The sequence below is a fragment of the Pseudophryne corroboree genome, chromosome 3 (genome assembly GCF_028390025.1).
Source record: "Pseudophryne corroboree isolate aPseCor3 chromosome 3, aPseCor3.hap2, whole genome shotgun sequence".
Taxonomy (NCBI): domain Eukaryota; kingdom Metazoa; phylum Chordata; class Amphibia; order Anura; family Myobatrachidae; genus Pseudophryne; species Pseudophryne corroboree.
In genome coordinates this window covers 453,871,020-453,886,771 of record NC_086446.1, presented here as the reverse complement: position 1 = coordinate 453,886,771, position 15,752 = coordinate 453,871,020, and the positions used below count along the sequence as shown (strand labels likewise).

General features: G+C 46.5%; 1 protein-coding gene across 3 annotated transcripts in view; it reads left to right on the top strand.

Annotated features, from left to right (window-relative positions):
• Positions 1-8,933: 8,933 nt before the first annotated feature.
• Positions 8,934-15,752, top strand: part of ITGB4 (integrin subunit beta 4) — a 131,136-nt gene continuing 124,317 nt past the window's right edge. Inside the window, exon 1 of one of the 3 annotated variants that reach the window (XM_063960593.1) lies at positions 8,934-9,414. The gene's annotated coding sequence lies outside the window, so the exon portion shown is untranslated. The remainder of the gene's footprint in view (positions 9,415-15,752) is intronic. The other 2 variants (XM_063960591.1, XM_063960592.1) reach the window with 2 other exon arrangements.

Sequence of the window (15,752 nt, the reverse complement as noted above, 5' to 3'; positions counted from 1 at the left end):
TTAGTAAAAGGCAGTACACCCAGTTTTACTTTACATGACATAACATTGCTGCAAAATAATAACATAAATTGCTGGATAAAACAGCTATATTTTATATGAGAAATGCAAGTGAGATGTGTGTCCATTCATCATAGAAGTGTGAGGGTCAAACACACTCGTTTTCCTAAATGTTTATCTTGGAAAGTGAAGAGTTTGTATTGAAGTTTTTATTATCTCTAGTTTTACTGATAAGCAGGAAAAAACTGACCGAGAGGGCTACCCAGAAAGGATCAAAAGGGTTTGAGAAGTGAAGGGGAAATGAGTTATAATTTATAGCTGCAGGGTAGGAGAGCAGACAGAAGTCTGTGAGATGCACATTCAGCAGACAAATCATGCAAGTCCTTGGTCTGTATGTCATCACCTCCTCCACTCTGTGTTACCCGCCAAAATATCCTGCCCCAAATACCCAATAGCCAGATTTCCCACCAACACCACTTGGCAGAACTATTCCCCAAGTACAGGAAGATACAAATAAGAATGAAAGTTAAGGTGACACTTCAGACTAGAAAAGGTAGAATCACAGCAAATAGTAATTATTATTAGACATTAACTACACTTGCCAGTCACTTTCTGGTGTAAACCAAACAGTTGCCTGATACCAGTATTGAAAGGATTCCATTTGGCCATAACGGGTGGTATTCATGTGACCGCCGGTCAGCTGACCGACAGTCACATGACCTCCTCCACGAGCCCGACGGCTCACTATCCCGATGGTCGGCATGCCGACCAACAGGGACTATTTCCACTCGTGGGTGTCCACGACACCCATAGAGTGGGAATAGAACCCGTGGCGACCGCAGGTCACCACCGAGCCCGCAGCGTGGCGAGCGCAGCGAGCCCGCAAGGGGCATGCTGCACTCGCCCCTCCCTGCCGGGATCCCGGCGTCGGTTAGCTGATTGGCGGTCAGGAGACCGCTGGTCACCAGTACTACACCCGCCATAACTACTTATGTGTAACAAAATTATACATTTAACTGGCATTTGCCCGTGGCTTTGATTGATTGCGTGGATGTATGTTATTGCTCAGTGGAACTAATTTTACAAATATAGTAGTACCATTCAATATTGTGATATATATTTTATATTGCACACATTGATCACAACATTTCTTTATAAACAATATTTGCAGTTTTTCCTTCAGGGATTAACACAAAAAGATGCTTGGGGCTACTAATACCCCTTTGACACCACACAAATAACCTGGTATCGACCCGGCATATTGCCGGTTCGACACGGGTCAGCAATTCGACCCGGGAATAAAGCAGTGTTATTCCCGGGTTGAATACCGGGTCAGTGGCAGCATAAACGGGCTCCTGGGTCACCCGTTCACTACAACCAGGAGAGGCGGCGCGGAGATGATCTCATCTCCCAGCGCCGCCTCCGCAGCCGGCTCCGCCCCCTGCCGATATGGCAACCCGGCTGGCATATTGCCGGGTCGGGGAAGCCAGCAACAGCGTCCAATGCCGGATCCCACCCAGGAAGGACCCGTTTCCAATTCCCGGGTGGGATCCGGCATTGGAGGTGTGAAAGGGGTATAATTCGTGAGCAATCCACGTAAAGCTGCTGGTCCTAAGATCTACGCCTGAAGCCCTGAGTGTTTGCCCCTGTGACTTGTTGATCGTCACAACAAGGCAGATGCTTATAAAAAATTGTTAGGTATTAGGGGTATACATGGTATAAACATCTGCGCCACATCCCATTAGAGCAGGCATGTCCAAACTGTGGCCCTCCAGCTGTTGAGAAACTACACATCCCAGCATGCCCTGACACAGTTTTAGCATTCTCTGACAGCAAAACTGTGTCAGGGCATGCTGGGATATGTAGTTTCACAACAGCTGGAGGGCCACAGTTTGGACATGCCTGCATTAGAGTCTCTGCCTTAATTAGGTTCCTCTGCAGAGCTGTCACTTTAAATCGGGTTCCGTTGCATAACTTGGGCCGTGTCACTTGAGGAGCCTGCACACTGCCCACGCGGAATGTCGAGAGTCTGAGTTCTCCTTTATTGCTCCTCTCCCTGATGACACATCGAGATCATACATACCTCAGTCGCTAAGCAGTGAAAACGCCATCCGAATTCATCCAGTACTTTTGCATGAAGCTGGAACAAACAGACAAACGGACAGGCAACTCCCCCCCCCCCCCCCCCAAAAAAAACCACAACAACTAATAATAAAATATACATATATATATATATATATATATATATACACATATATATATATATATATATATATTGTCACCATAGTTCATAAACAGTCCCTAGACATGTTTCTCAGACTAAGATTTCTGTGTTCAGGCACAACCCTTACAGTTTTATTATATGTATAGATTATGTTTCTCTGACGTCCTAGTGGATGCTGGGGACTCCGTCAGGACCATGGGGATTAGCGGCTCCGCAGGAGACAGGGCACAAAAATAAAGCTTTAGGATCAGGTGGTGTGCACTGGCTCCTCCCCCTATGACCCTCCTCCAAGCCTCAGTTAGGTTTTTGTGCCCATCCGAGCAGGGTGCAATCTAGGTGGCTCTCCTAAAGAGCTGCTTAGAAAAAGTTTTTAGGTTTTTTATTTTACAGTGAGTCCTGCTGGCAACAGGCTCACTGCAACGAGGGACTTAGGGGAGAAGAAGTGAACTCACCTGCGTGCAGGATGGATTGGCTTCTTAGGCTACTGGACACCATTAGCTCCAGAGGGATCGAACACAGGCCCAGCCATGGAGTCCGGTCCCGAAGCCGCGCCGCCGACCCCCTTGCAGATGCCGAAAAGTGAAGAGGTCCAGAAACCGGCGGCAGAAGACTTTTCAGTCTTCATGAGGTAGCGCACAGCACTGCAGCTGTGCGCCATTGTTGTCACACACTTCACACCAGCGGTCACGGAGGGTGCAGGGCGCTGCAGGGGGCGCCCTGGGCAGCAATGAGAATACCTTGTTCTGGCTAAAAAATACATCACATATAGCCCCTGGGGCTATATGGATGTATTTAACCCCTGCCAGGTCTCAGAAAAACGGGAGAAGAAGCCCGCCGAAAAGGGGGCGGGGCCTATTCTCCTCAGCACACATCGCCATTTTCCCTCACAGAAATGCTGGTGGGAAGGCTCCCAGGCTCTCCCCTGCACTGCACTACAGAAACAGGGTTAAAACAGAGAGGGGGGGCACTTATTTGGCGATATGATTATATATATTAAGATGCTATAAGGGAAAAACACTTATATAAAGGTTGTCCCTGTATAATTATAGCGTTTTGGTGTGTGCTGGCAAACTCTCCCTCTGTCTCTCCAAAGGGCTAGTGGAGTCCTGTCCTCTATCAGAGCATTCCCTGTGTGTGTGCTGTGTGTCGGTACGTGTGTGTCGACATGTATGAGGACGATGTTGGTGAGGAGGCGGAGCAATTGCCTGCAATGGTGATGTCACTCTCTAGGGAGTCGACACCGGAATGGATGGCTTATTTAAGGAATTACGTGATAATGTCAACACGCTGCATGGTCGGTTGACGACATGAGACGGCCGGCAAACCAATTAGTACCTGTCCAGGCGTCTCAAACACCGTCAGGGGCGTTAAAACGTCCTTTTACCTCAGTCGGTCGACACGGACACTGACTCCAGTGTCGACGGTGAAGAAACAAACGTATTTTTCTTTAGGGCCACACGTTACTTGTTAAGGGCAATGAAGGAGGTGTTACATATTTCTGATACTACAAGTACCACAAAAAAGGGTATTATGTGGAGTGTGAAAAAACTACCTGTAGTTTTTCCTGAATCAGATAAATTAAATGAAGTGTGTGATGATGCGTGGGTTTCCCCCTATAGAAAATTATTGGCGGTATACCCTTTCCCGCCAGAAGTTAGGGCGCGTTGGGAAACACCCCTTAGGGTGGATAAGGCGCTCACACGCTTATCAAAACAAGTGGCGGTACCGTCTCCAGATAGGGCCGCCCTCAAGGAGCCAGCTGATAGGAGGCTGGAAAATATCCTAAAAAGTATATACACACATACTGGTGTTATACTGCGACCAGCGATCGCCTCAGCCTGGATGTGCAGCGCTGGGGTGGCTTGGTCGGATTCCCTGACTGAAAATATTGATACCCTTGACAGGGACAGTATTTTATTGACTATAGAGCATTTAAAGGATGCATTTCTATATATGCGAGATGCACAGAGGGATATTTGCACTCTGGCATCAAGAGTAAGTGCGATGTCCATATCTGCCAGAAGTTGTTTATGGACACGACAGTGGTCAGGTGATGCAGATTCCAAACGGCACATGGAAGTATTGCCGTATAAAGGAGAAAAAGACAACGTCTTTTCAGCCTCAGTCCTTTCGTCCCCATAAGGGCAAGCGGGCAAAAGGCCAGTCATATCTGCCATGGGATAGAGGAAAGGGAAGAAGACTGCAGCAGGCAGCCCATTCCCAGGAACAGAAGCCCTCCACCGCTTCTGCCAAGTCCTCAGCATGACGCTGGGGCCGTACAAGCGGACTCAGGTGCGGTGGGGGGGTCGTCTCAAGAGTTTCAGCACGCAGTGGGCTCACTCGCAAGTGGACCCCTGGATCCTACAAGTAGTATCCCAGGGGTACAGATTGGAAATTCGAGACGTCTCCCCCTCGCAGGTTCCTGAAGTCTGCTTTACCAACGTCTCCCTCCGACAAGGAGGCAGTAGTGGAAACAATTCACAAGCTGTATTCCCAGCAGGTGATAATCAAAGTACCCCTCCTACAACAAGGAAAGGGGTATTATTCCACACTATATTGTGGTACTGAAGCCAGACGGCTCGGTGAGACCTATTCTAAATCTGAAATATTGAACACTTACATACAAAGGTTCAAATCAAGATGGAGTCACTCAGAGCAGTGATAGCGAACCAGGAAGAAGGGGACTATATGGTGTCCCGGGACATCAGGGATGCTTACCTCCATGTCCCAATTTGCCCTTCTCACCAAGGGTACCTCAGGTTCGTGGTACAGAACTGTCACTATCAGTTTCAGACGCTGCCGGTTGGATTGTCCACGGCACCCCGGGTCCTTACCAAGGTAATGGCCGAAATGATGGTTCTTCTTCAAAGAAAATGGACGATCTCCTGATAAGGGCAAGGTCCAGAGAACAGTTGGAGGTCGGAGTAGCACTATCTCAAGTAGTTCTACGACAGCACGGGTGGATTCTAAATATTCCAAAACCGCAGCTGTTTCCGACGACACGTCTGCTGTTCCTAGGGATGATTCTGGACACAGTCCAGAAAAAGGTGTTTCTCCCGGAGAAGAAAGCCAGGGAGTTATCCGAGCTAGTCAGGAACCTCCTAAAACCAGGAAAAGTGTCAGTGCATCATTGCACAAGGGTCCTGGGAAAAATGGTGGCTTCTTACGAAGCGATTCCATTCGTCAGATTTCACGCAAGAACTTTTCAGTGGGATCTGCTGGAAAAATGGTCCGGATCGCATTTTCAGATGCATCAGCGGATAACCCTGTCTCCAAGGACAAGGGTGTTTCTTCTGCGGTGGCTGCAGAGTGCTCATCTACTAAAGGGCCGCAGATTCGGCATTCAGGACTGGGTCCTGGTGACCACGGATGCCAGCCTGAGAGGCTGGGGAGCAGTCACACAGGGAAAAAATTTCCAGGGAGTGTGATCAAGTCTGGAGACTTCTCTCCACATAAATATACTGGAGCTAAGGGCAATTTACAATGTTCTAAGCTTAGCAAGACCTCTGCTTCAAGGTCAGCCGGTATTGATCCAGTGGGACAACATCACGGCAGTCGCCCACGTAAACAGACAGGGCGGCACAAGAAGCAGGAGGGCAATGGCAGAAACTGCAAGGATTCTTCGCTGGGCGAAAAATCATGTGATAGCACTGTCAGCAGTGTTCATTCCGGGAGTGGACAACTGGGAAGCAGTCTTCCTCAGCAGGCACGACCTCCACCCGGGAGAGTGGGGACTTCATCGGGAAGTATTCCACATGATTGTGAACCGTTGGGAAAGACCAAAGGTGGACATGATGGCGTCCCGCCTGAAAAAAAAAACTGGACAGGTATTGCGCCAGGTCAAGAGACCCTCAAGCAATAGCTGTGGACGTTCTGGTAACACCGTGGGTGTACCAGTCGGTGTATGTGTTCCCTCCTCTGCTTCTCATACCCAAGGTACTGAGAATTATAAGACGTAGAGGAGTAAGAACTATACTCGTGGCTCCGGATTGGCCAAGAAGGACGTGGCACCCGGAACTTCAAGAAATGCTCACAGAGGACTCATGGCCTCTGCCGCTAAGAAGGGACTTGCTTCAGCAAGTACCAGGTCTGTTCCAAGACTTACCGCGGCTGCGTTTGACGGCATGGCGGTGGAACGCCGGATCCTAAGGGAAAAAGGCATTCCGGAAGAGGTCATTCCTACCCTGGTCAAAGCCAGGAAGGAGGTGACCGCACAACATTATCACCACATGTGGCGAAAATATGTTGCGTGGTGTGAGGCCAGGAAGGCCCCACGAAGAAATTTCAACTCGGTCGATTCCTGCATTTCCTGCAAACAGGAGTGTCTATGGGCCTCAAATTGGGGTCCATTAAGGTTCAAATTTCGGCCCTGTCAATTTTCTTCCAGAAAGAATTGGCTTCAGTTCCTGAAGTCCAGAAGTTTGTCAAGGGAGTATTGCATATACAACCCCCTTTTTGTGCCTCCAGTGGCACTGTGGGATCTCAACATAGTTCTGGGATTCCTCAAATCACATTTTAAACCGCTCAAATCTGTGGATTTGAAATATCTCACATGAAAAGTGTCCATGCTGTTGGCCCTGGCCTCGGCCAGGCGAGTGTCAGAATTGGCGGCTTTGTCTCACAAAAGCCATATCTGATTGTCCATTCGGACAGGGCAGAGCTGCGGACTCGTCCCCAGTTTCTTCCTAAGGTGGTGTCAGCGTTTCACCTGAACCAGCTTATTGTGGTACCTGCGGCTACTAGGGACTTGGAGGACTCCAAGTTGCTAGATGTTGTCAGGGCCCTGAAAATATAGGTTTCCAGGACGGCTGGAGTCAGGAAAACTGACTTGCTGTTATCCTGTATGCACCCAACAAACTGGGTGCTCTTGCTTCTAAGCAGACGATTGCTCGTTGGATTTGTAGCACATTTCAACTTGCACATTCTGTGGCAGGCCTGCCACAGCCTAAATCTGTCAAGGCCCATTCCACAAGGAAGGTGGGCTCATCCTGGGCGGCTGCCCGAGGGGTCTCGGCATTACAACTCTGCCGAGCAGCTACGTGGTCGGGGGAGAACACGTTTGTAAAATTCTACAAATTTGATACCCTGGCTAAAGAGGACCTGGAGTTCTCTCATTCGGTGCTGCAGAGTCATCCGCACTCTCCCGCCCGTTTGGGAGCTTTGGTATAATCCCCATGGTTCTGACGGAGTCCCCAGCATCCACTAGGACGTCAGAGAAAATAAGATTTTACTTACCGATAAATCTATTTCTCGTAGTCCGTAGTGGATGCTGGGCGCCCATCCCAAGTGCGGATTGTCTACAATACTTGTACATAGTTATTGTTACAAAAAAATCGGGTTGTTATTGTTGTGAGCCGTCTGTTCAGAGGCTCCTACGTTTGTCATACTGTTAACTGGGTTCAGATCACAAGTTGTACGGTGTGATTGGTGTGGCTGGTATGAGTCTTACCCGGGATTCAAAATCCTTCCTTATTGTGTACGCTCGTCCAGGCACAGTATCCTAACTGAGGCTTGGAGGAGGGTCATAGGGGGAGGAGCCAGTGCACACCACCTGATCCTAAAGCTTTATTTTTGTGCCCTGTCTCCTGCGGAGCCGCTAATCCCCATGGTCCTGACGGAGTCCCCAGCATCCACTACGGACTACGAGAAATAGATTTATCGGTAAGTAAAATCTTATTTTTTCTATTATATAGTCAATATTCACATTTTGAAAATTTCTGGATATTTTACTTGAAACAAGGCTTCTCTCCAAGCCCAGTGGGTATTCGGTAAAAGCCGGACGAATCCCATGAGTAGACCATTTCTGAGTCTTCTAATCAAAGTTACAATTCCCACAGCAACGGTTATTACACCTGGCCTACCTACCCATATTTGCTATGTACATATGACTACACAGAATGTGTTCTTATAATTACAAAAAAAACTATTTTGTTTCATAACTTTACAGCTCTGTTGTATAAACTATTTGCACCTTCTATTATACTGTGTAGGTAGAACAAGGTCTGTATCAATCTGTTATTAGCCACCTCCTATCGCATTCAGGGGCAGATTTATTAAACTCAGTGAAGTGATAAATTGGAAGGTGATAAAGTACTAGCCAAGTAGCTCATAACTGTCATTTTTCAAACCCAGCCTGTGACATGATAGCTAGGATCTGATTGGCTGGTCCTTTATCACCTTCCACTTTACCACTTCACCGAGCTTAATAAATCTGCCCCTCAGTTTATCTTATCTGGTGCATCTGATGACTCATCCCTGATTCGGCCACAGATATCAGATAACAACTGAACGTCAGAATCGCAGCACCTCAGCATCCAGTGTAGAAGCGCACAGTCCGGCTACATACTAACGCCTTGTATGTATGTATGGCTGCTGGAATAATGAGCTACTGAAAATAAGAAGTCAGGGAATCTGCTCTTAGTATTTCTGCACTGGAATTAGGTATCAGAATAAATCAGAGCACTTTTTCACATCAAGGACAGTCGGTTAAACTGCGATTACAATGCGTGTTTCTGACACTTGCACTCTTGCGACAAAACTCTTAAGTTATAAATCAGTGAAGCGTAGTAGTAGCTGTTCGGTGGGTGAGTCTGCTGTATTGCCAACATAGGGGGAGGACAGCTTCATGCACTGTTTTGCCTTTTGTTCTCCTCCTGCCCCCCTCCATGCCTCCTCCCCCCCCCCCCCCCAAACAATCATTTTTGTTCTGTAACTCGAAATTCAGAGGCTCAGTCCTTGGTGGCTGGATCTGTCCTGCTCCCAGCATTACCCAGCCCGGCCGGGTGTGGACTGGAGAGACAGTGAGAGGGCTTGGAGGAGGGGGGCAGATGGTGAGGAAGGGCTGTTCCTCCTCCTGTGTACCTGCCCTCCAGGTGTGCTCACAGCCCTGAGGAATGTCAGAGACAGCAGCAGCAGAGCAAGGTCTGAGTCACGCACAGCCCCTTCCATATAACTCTCTCACTCCTGCACCTTACACAAAAGGAGAGGGAAGGACCTGTCTCTCCTGCAGGAGACTGAGCTCCAAATTCTCCCTCTGGACCTTGCTTTGAATAGGATACCATCAGCCGTGAAGGATTACAAAGGGGCAGAGACGATCTTTGGCATTACCTTCCTACCTGTCTGCTTCTGTGCAGCAGTTAGACCTTACAGAACTATTTGGGATTTGGTTCTGATTTGGAGGAACCCCGTGCTTGGTAAGCTCTATGCACATAATTTGTATTTATTTTTTACTTTCTGTAAGGAAAAAGAAAAACCAACAACTTTATGTACCCCACATGGGGTAATCCAGCTTTTACTGTGCATGGAAAGTCAAACATTCAACCATGGAAAAAGAAAGTAGGGGATAGAATAGCAGCAGGACCTGAGCTGGCACCAGTAAACAGGGGGTTACCATTCATGCTCCTTAGCAGTGTACAGGAGAATTTGGGTACCTTACTAAAGGGTGTCAAGTTCATAGTGTACTGTAATAGAGCAGACTGCAAGGGTTAAATATGTGGATGTATTCAGGTTTAGCGGTTAGCGAAAGCAGGCTGTCCAACTGGTTTGTGTTCAGATTTTTATTGCATTTATGCTTTCGTTCTTGTAATAGAATACCTTCTTTTATACTGTATATATCATTTTGTTGTCCACTGGTCTTGCATTTGCTTAGTCCATGGTCAGAGTATATTATCATACAAGTGCATACCATAGACAGTAGATTATTATTATAGCTACTGACTAGTGATGCCGCCTTTGCACCTGCAGTATAGATTATTTTTTAATCATTTACAAATAACAATAATTAAGAAGGGCATTGCAGTGTTTAATAATTTGGTAGGTCCACATTGCTGGTAATTAGGACTGTGAAGGTTACTTGTGAGAAGAGCTTGCAATCCAAGTGATGCCAATCTTATATACCCACATGTGCCAACATGAGGCGGCAGGGCATGTCTATAGTTTTGCTGAATGAAAAAAAAAAAATTGAAGATCTTCTACACAGGGTCAAATCTGATTCTCCATTTTGTGCTGTGACATAAGTTTCATGTATTCCCTTTCATGTCCCATTCAGTTGCTGCTGAAGGAGATTGCGTTCCTATCTTCCCCTGGCATTGAGCTTCCTTAGGTTTTCCACTAATGTATCCCCAGAAAATGTATTCCCCGACATTGCTTGGCTAAATAACTTCATTAAAATGTAACGTAACTCAGCATGTTGCTGCATGGTAAATAGTTGTGTGATAGGGCACATAAATTACACAATGGCCATTTGTTAGAACTCCACTCCCATTGTAGCTACATACTTTAGTTCAAGACTGTACAGGGTGTGAGCAGGTACGTGTCAGCAGAAATCATGCCTTCAGGGAGCTCCTTTCACTGTTAACTGAGAGCTATGGATGGTTTTTGACATTGACTTTGCCGTGTTTGTGTGTGTGTGTGTGTGTGTGTGTGTGTGTGTGTGTGTTTGTGTGTGTATGTAAATATATATAGAGAGAGAGAGAGAGAAGAAGAAAACACTGCCGCACTCGGAGACTTAAACATGACAAAGTGTAATTAAAATGCCAACATGTAAACTCCAACGTTTCGTGGCTCACCCGCCCCTTTATCAGGGTGCAAAGGGGCGGGTGAGCCCCGAAACGTTGGAGTTCACATGTTGGCATTTTGAATACACTTTGTCATGTTTAAGTCTCCGAGTGCCGCAGTGTTTTCTTCTTCGCTACAACATTGGATCTGAGGGCATCGGATCTGACTGCAATATATATGGGCGTGCCGGTCTGACAAAATTGGCTATATGGTGTTGTGAATACACTTTTCTATTTTTGATTAAGACGCTGAGTGCCGCTTCTTCTTCCTTGTTTGTTTGTTTGTTTATATATTTATTTCCATATTTCCAGCAGCAGCTGGCATTCACACAGATTCCAGCGTGCTCTGGTGCTCACTTGTAAGAAATAATATTCATCCAACAATGAAGCGGCACTCAGAGGCAATATGATTAGCAAAGAACAAGTGTATTATTCCATAATCGTCAACGTTTCAGAGCGCGTAGCCCCGTTGTCAGGACTTTGCAACACCTGGTACGCGCTCCGAAACGTTGACGATTATGGAATAATACACTTGTTCTTTGCTATTCATATTGCCTCTGAGTGCCGCTTCTTTGTTGGATGAATATATATATATATATATATATATACATATATATATACCTATGTTGTTCTGGAGCTTACAGGCACAACAAAACATAAAAACAAATGTAGTTGTATACTGTTTTAAGAATCTGCTTATTGTGGACAAGGATACGGTATTGCACTCACCTACTGTATAACAAGAAAAAAACATGCTTTACACCAGTATTCGCCAGTGACTTCTACATGTTATACAAAGATTATTATACTGTATGCTTTCTCCTGCGAAGAGGTGATAAGGTGCTGTATGCTGTTCACAGCTACAGTAGATCCCTATCCTCTTACTGACATTATGCTTATTGTTGACCAAGAATAAACAATTCGGAAGAAAACATAGTGCACTCTGTGAAGAGACAGCCAGTAGTGGAGTATAGGCTTATGCAATATACTCACATGTAATATGAGTGTATATTTATTTCTATGTATTTCTACTGTAATAAAAATGATGTCATTCTACTCTAATAAACACTTTTGTTTACTCCTGCGTTGGTGCAAGTCCTTCCCATCTCCCTAATATGGGTGAGTGATATAGATATATATATGCTCAAAAAAAAAAAAGGGAACACTAAAATAACACATCCTAGATCTGAATGAATGAAATATTCTTATTAAATACTTTGTTCTTTACATAGTTGAATGTGCTGACAACAAAATCACACAAAAATTATCAATGGAAATCAAATTTATTAACCCATGGAGGTCTGGATTTGGAGTCGCACTCAAAATTAAAGTGGAAAAACACACTACAGGCTGATCCAACTTTGATGTAATGTCCTTAAAACAAGTCAAAATGAGGCTCAGTAGTGTGTGTGGCCTCCACGTGCCTGTATGACCTCCCTACAACGCCTGGGCATGCTCCTGATGAGGTGGCGGATGGTCTCCTGAGGGATCTCCTCCCAGACCTGGACTAAAGCATCCGCCGACTCCTGGACAGTCTGTGGTGCAACGTGGCATTGGTGGATGGAGCGAGACATGATGTCCCAGATGTGCTCAATTGGATTCAGGTCTGGGGAACGGGAGGGCCAGTCCATAGCATCAATGCCTTCGTCTTGCAGGAACTGCTGACACACTCCAGCCACATGAGGTCTAGCATTGTCTTGCATTACGAGGAACCCAGGGCCAACCGCACCAGCATATGGTCTCACAAGGGGTCTGAGGATCTCATCTCGGTACCTAATGGCAGTCAGGCTACCTCTGGCGAGCACATGGAGGGCTGTGCGGCCCCCCAAAGAAATGCCACCCCACACCATTACTGACCCACTGCCAAACCGGTCATGCTGGAGGATGTTGCAAGCAGCAGAACATTCTCCTTGGCGTCTCCAGACTCTGTCACGTCCGTCACATGTGCTCAGTGAGAACCTGCTTTAATCTGTGAACAGCACAGGCCGCCAGTGGCGAATTTGCCATTCTTGGTGTTCTCTGGCAAATGCCAAACGTCCTGCATGGTGTTGGGCTGTAAGCACAACCCCCACCTGTGGACGTCGGGCCCTCATACCACCCTCATGGAGTCTGTTTCTGATCGTTTGAGTAGACACATGCACATTTGTCATTTTGCAGGGCTCTGGCAGTGCTCCTCCTGTTCCTCCTTGCACAAAGGCGGAGGTAGCAGTCCTGCTGCTGTGTTGTTGCCCTCCTACAGCCTCCTCCACGTCTCCTGATGTACTGGCCTGTCTCCTGGTAGCGCCTCCATGCTCTGGACACTACGCTGACAGACACAGCAAACCTTCTTGCCACAGCTCGCATTGATGTGCCATTCTGGATGAGCTGCACTACCTGAGCCACTTGTGTGGGTCGTATACTCCGTCTCATGCTACCACTAGAGTGAAAGCACCGCCAGCTTTCAAAAGTGACTAAAACATCAGCCAGAAAGCATAGGAGCTGAGAAGTGGTCTGTGGTCACCACCTGCAGAACAACTCCTTTATTGGGGGTGTCTTGCTAATTGCCTATAATTTCCACCTGTTGTCTATTCTATTTGCACAACAGCATGTGAAATTGATTGTCAGTCAGTGTTGCTTCCTAAGTGGACAGTTTGATTTCACAGAAGTGTGATTGACTTGGAGTTACATTGTGTTGTTTAAGTGTTCCCTTTATATTTTTGAGCAGTGTATATATATATATATATACACACACGCACACTCACACACACTCTGTGTTCACTTTATAAGGTATGCCTTCCTAGTACAGGGTGAGACACCATCTTCTTTGCATGTATTAATTAATTAATTAAGGTACTGGAAACACTCATTACAGATCCCAGTCCATATTTCCATGTTGGCATGATAGCATTATCTAGTTGGTTTGACAGCTGCATGATCATGATGATGATGATAATAATAATAATTATTATTATTATTTTATTTATATAGCGCTCTTTCTCCAACAGGACTCAAGGCGCTTTACAGACATACAGAAGATTTAAGTAATACATCAAAAGATAAACCACACAGACATAAAAGAAAACCTTGAGCACACAGAAAGCATAATGCATGATTGGTGTAGGCATTTGGAGTAATAACCTCCAAGGGTTGTGTATTCCACTCTCACAAGGTACCATGTGTGGCAGCCATCTTTGGCGCACTGCGTAAGATTACCCATGGTGGAATAGTCTACCCCTAGAAGAGATAACACAAAATGGGGATATTACAGAGTCCTGAAGTTCAGAGTAGGGTTCCAACAAAACCATCAGGTCCGTTTTTTTTTTCATCCCATCCACAAGCGCACCAGATAAGGCAGCCATGTTGGGCACACTACGAAGGTTACACTGTGGGAGATGAGCCATACAAGGGCCAAATGCATGTATGGGAAAACTGACACATGTGTAGGAGTATGCTATACCCTGCATGGAAAGATCCAAATGAAGCACACCCTGCCCACAGAAGAACCATCCGAGACAACCATCTGAGGTGTACTGTGTAGGTTGCTGCTGGCAGGGTGTGCAATCAATGGAGGTAAACTTTACAGGAATAGCACATAGTGGGGTGGAAGTACACTGTAAGAAGAGAAAAACACATTTGCAGGAAAGCTGTAATAACATGATGATGACCTTCCATTCCACCGCTTCCCAAAGGTGCTCTATTGGATTGAGATCTGGCGACTGTGGAGGTCTTCGGAGTACACTGACCTCATTGTCACGTTAGCGAAACCAGCTTGAGATGATGTGTGCTTTGTTACATGTGTTATGCTGCTGGCAGTAGGCTTTAGAAGATGGGTCAGTTGTGGTCAGTAACAATACTTATGTAGGCCGTGGCATTTAAACAATGCTGTATTGGTAAGAAAACATTTCCCATTACGGACCGCTTGAACAATTCATGCAAGTCAAGATGGATCTGTGGTTTATGTGGTTTATACCAAATCCTGAGCCCACTGAAAGCTTATTTTACTGTTCTTACATGGCAGCAGTCTATCCTGGTGTTCTACTGGGGTGATAGTCAAGTGACCGCCGGTCGGCTGACCGACAGTCACATGACCTCCTCCGTGAGCCCGACGACTCACTATCCCAATGGTCGGCATGCCGACCAACAGGGACTATTTCCACTCGTGGGTGTCCACGACACCCATAGAGTGGGAATAGAACCCGTGGTGACCGCAGGTCGCCACCGAGCCCGCAGCGTGGCGAGCGCAGCGAGCCCGCAAGGGGCTTGCTGCACTCGCCCCTCCCCGCCGGGATCCCGGCGTCGGTAAGGTGACCGGCGGTCAGGAGACCGCCGGTCACCCGTACTACACCCGTTCTACTGCTGTAGCCTGTCCACTAGAACACATGGATTTACTGTCACTTTCCTGTCAGCATGAAACAGTCTGTCTGTTCTCCAGTAACCTCTTATTATCAAAGTGTTTTCACCCACAGAACTGCCACTCGCTGGATGTTTTTAGTTTTGTGACCCATTCTTTAGAATCTTTAGAGATTGTGATGCATGTAAATCCCAGAAGATCAGATGCCTTTTCAGCTTGCGCATGTGCTGTATGGACAAATAGGGCATATGATTTTCACATCAGCATAATGCTGTTGTATTGAAGAATGAAGGAAGAGGCACTGCCGGAGAGGTACGTTTTTGCAGGATTTCTCCAACAGCTGTCACATTGATAAATGCACTGTTAATGCAGTTTGCCGCAAGATTAAAGTTACCGCTGCAAAATTATGGTAACCTCTTGAACTTGTTTGCGTGATTTGTTTGTATTGAGTTGCTTTTGCATGATTGAGTGATTAGACATCTGCAATAATGAGCAGGTATACAGGTGAACCTAATGCAATGGCCTCTGAGTGTTTGTACTCAGATGCCAGTCTCTAGGTGTCTGCCTTTTTGTTCTGGGAGCCATGCACATTACAGGTAAGCAAAAAGAAACATATGAGGGGTGTGCAATAAGTTTCTGGATGCAC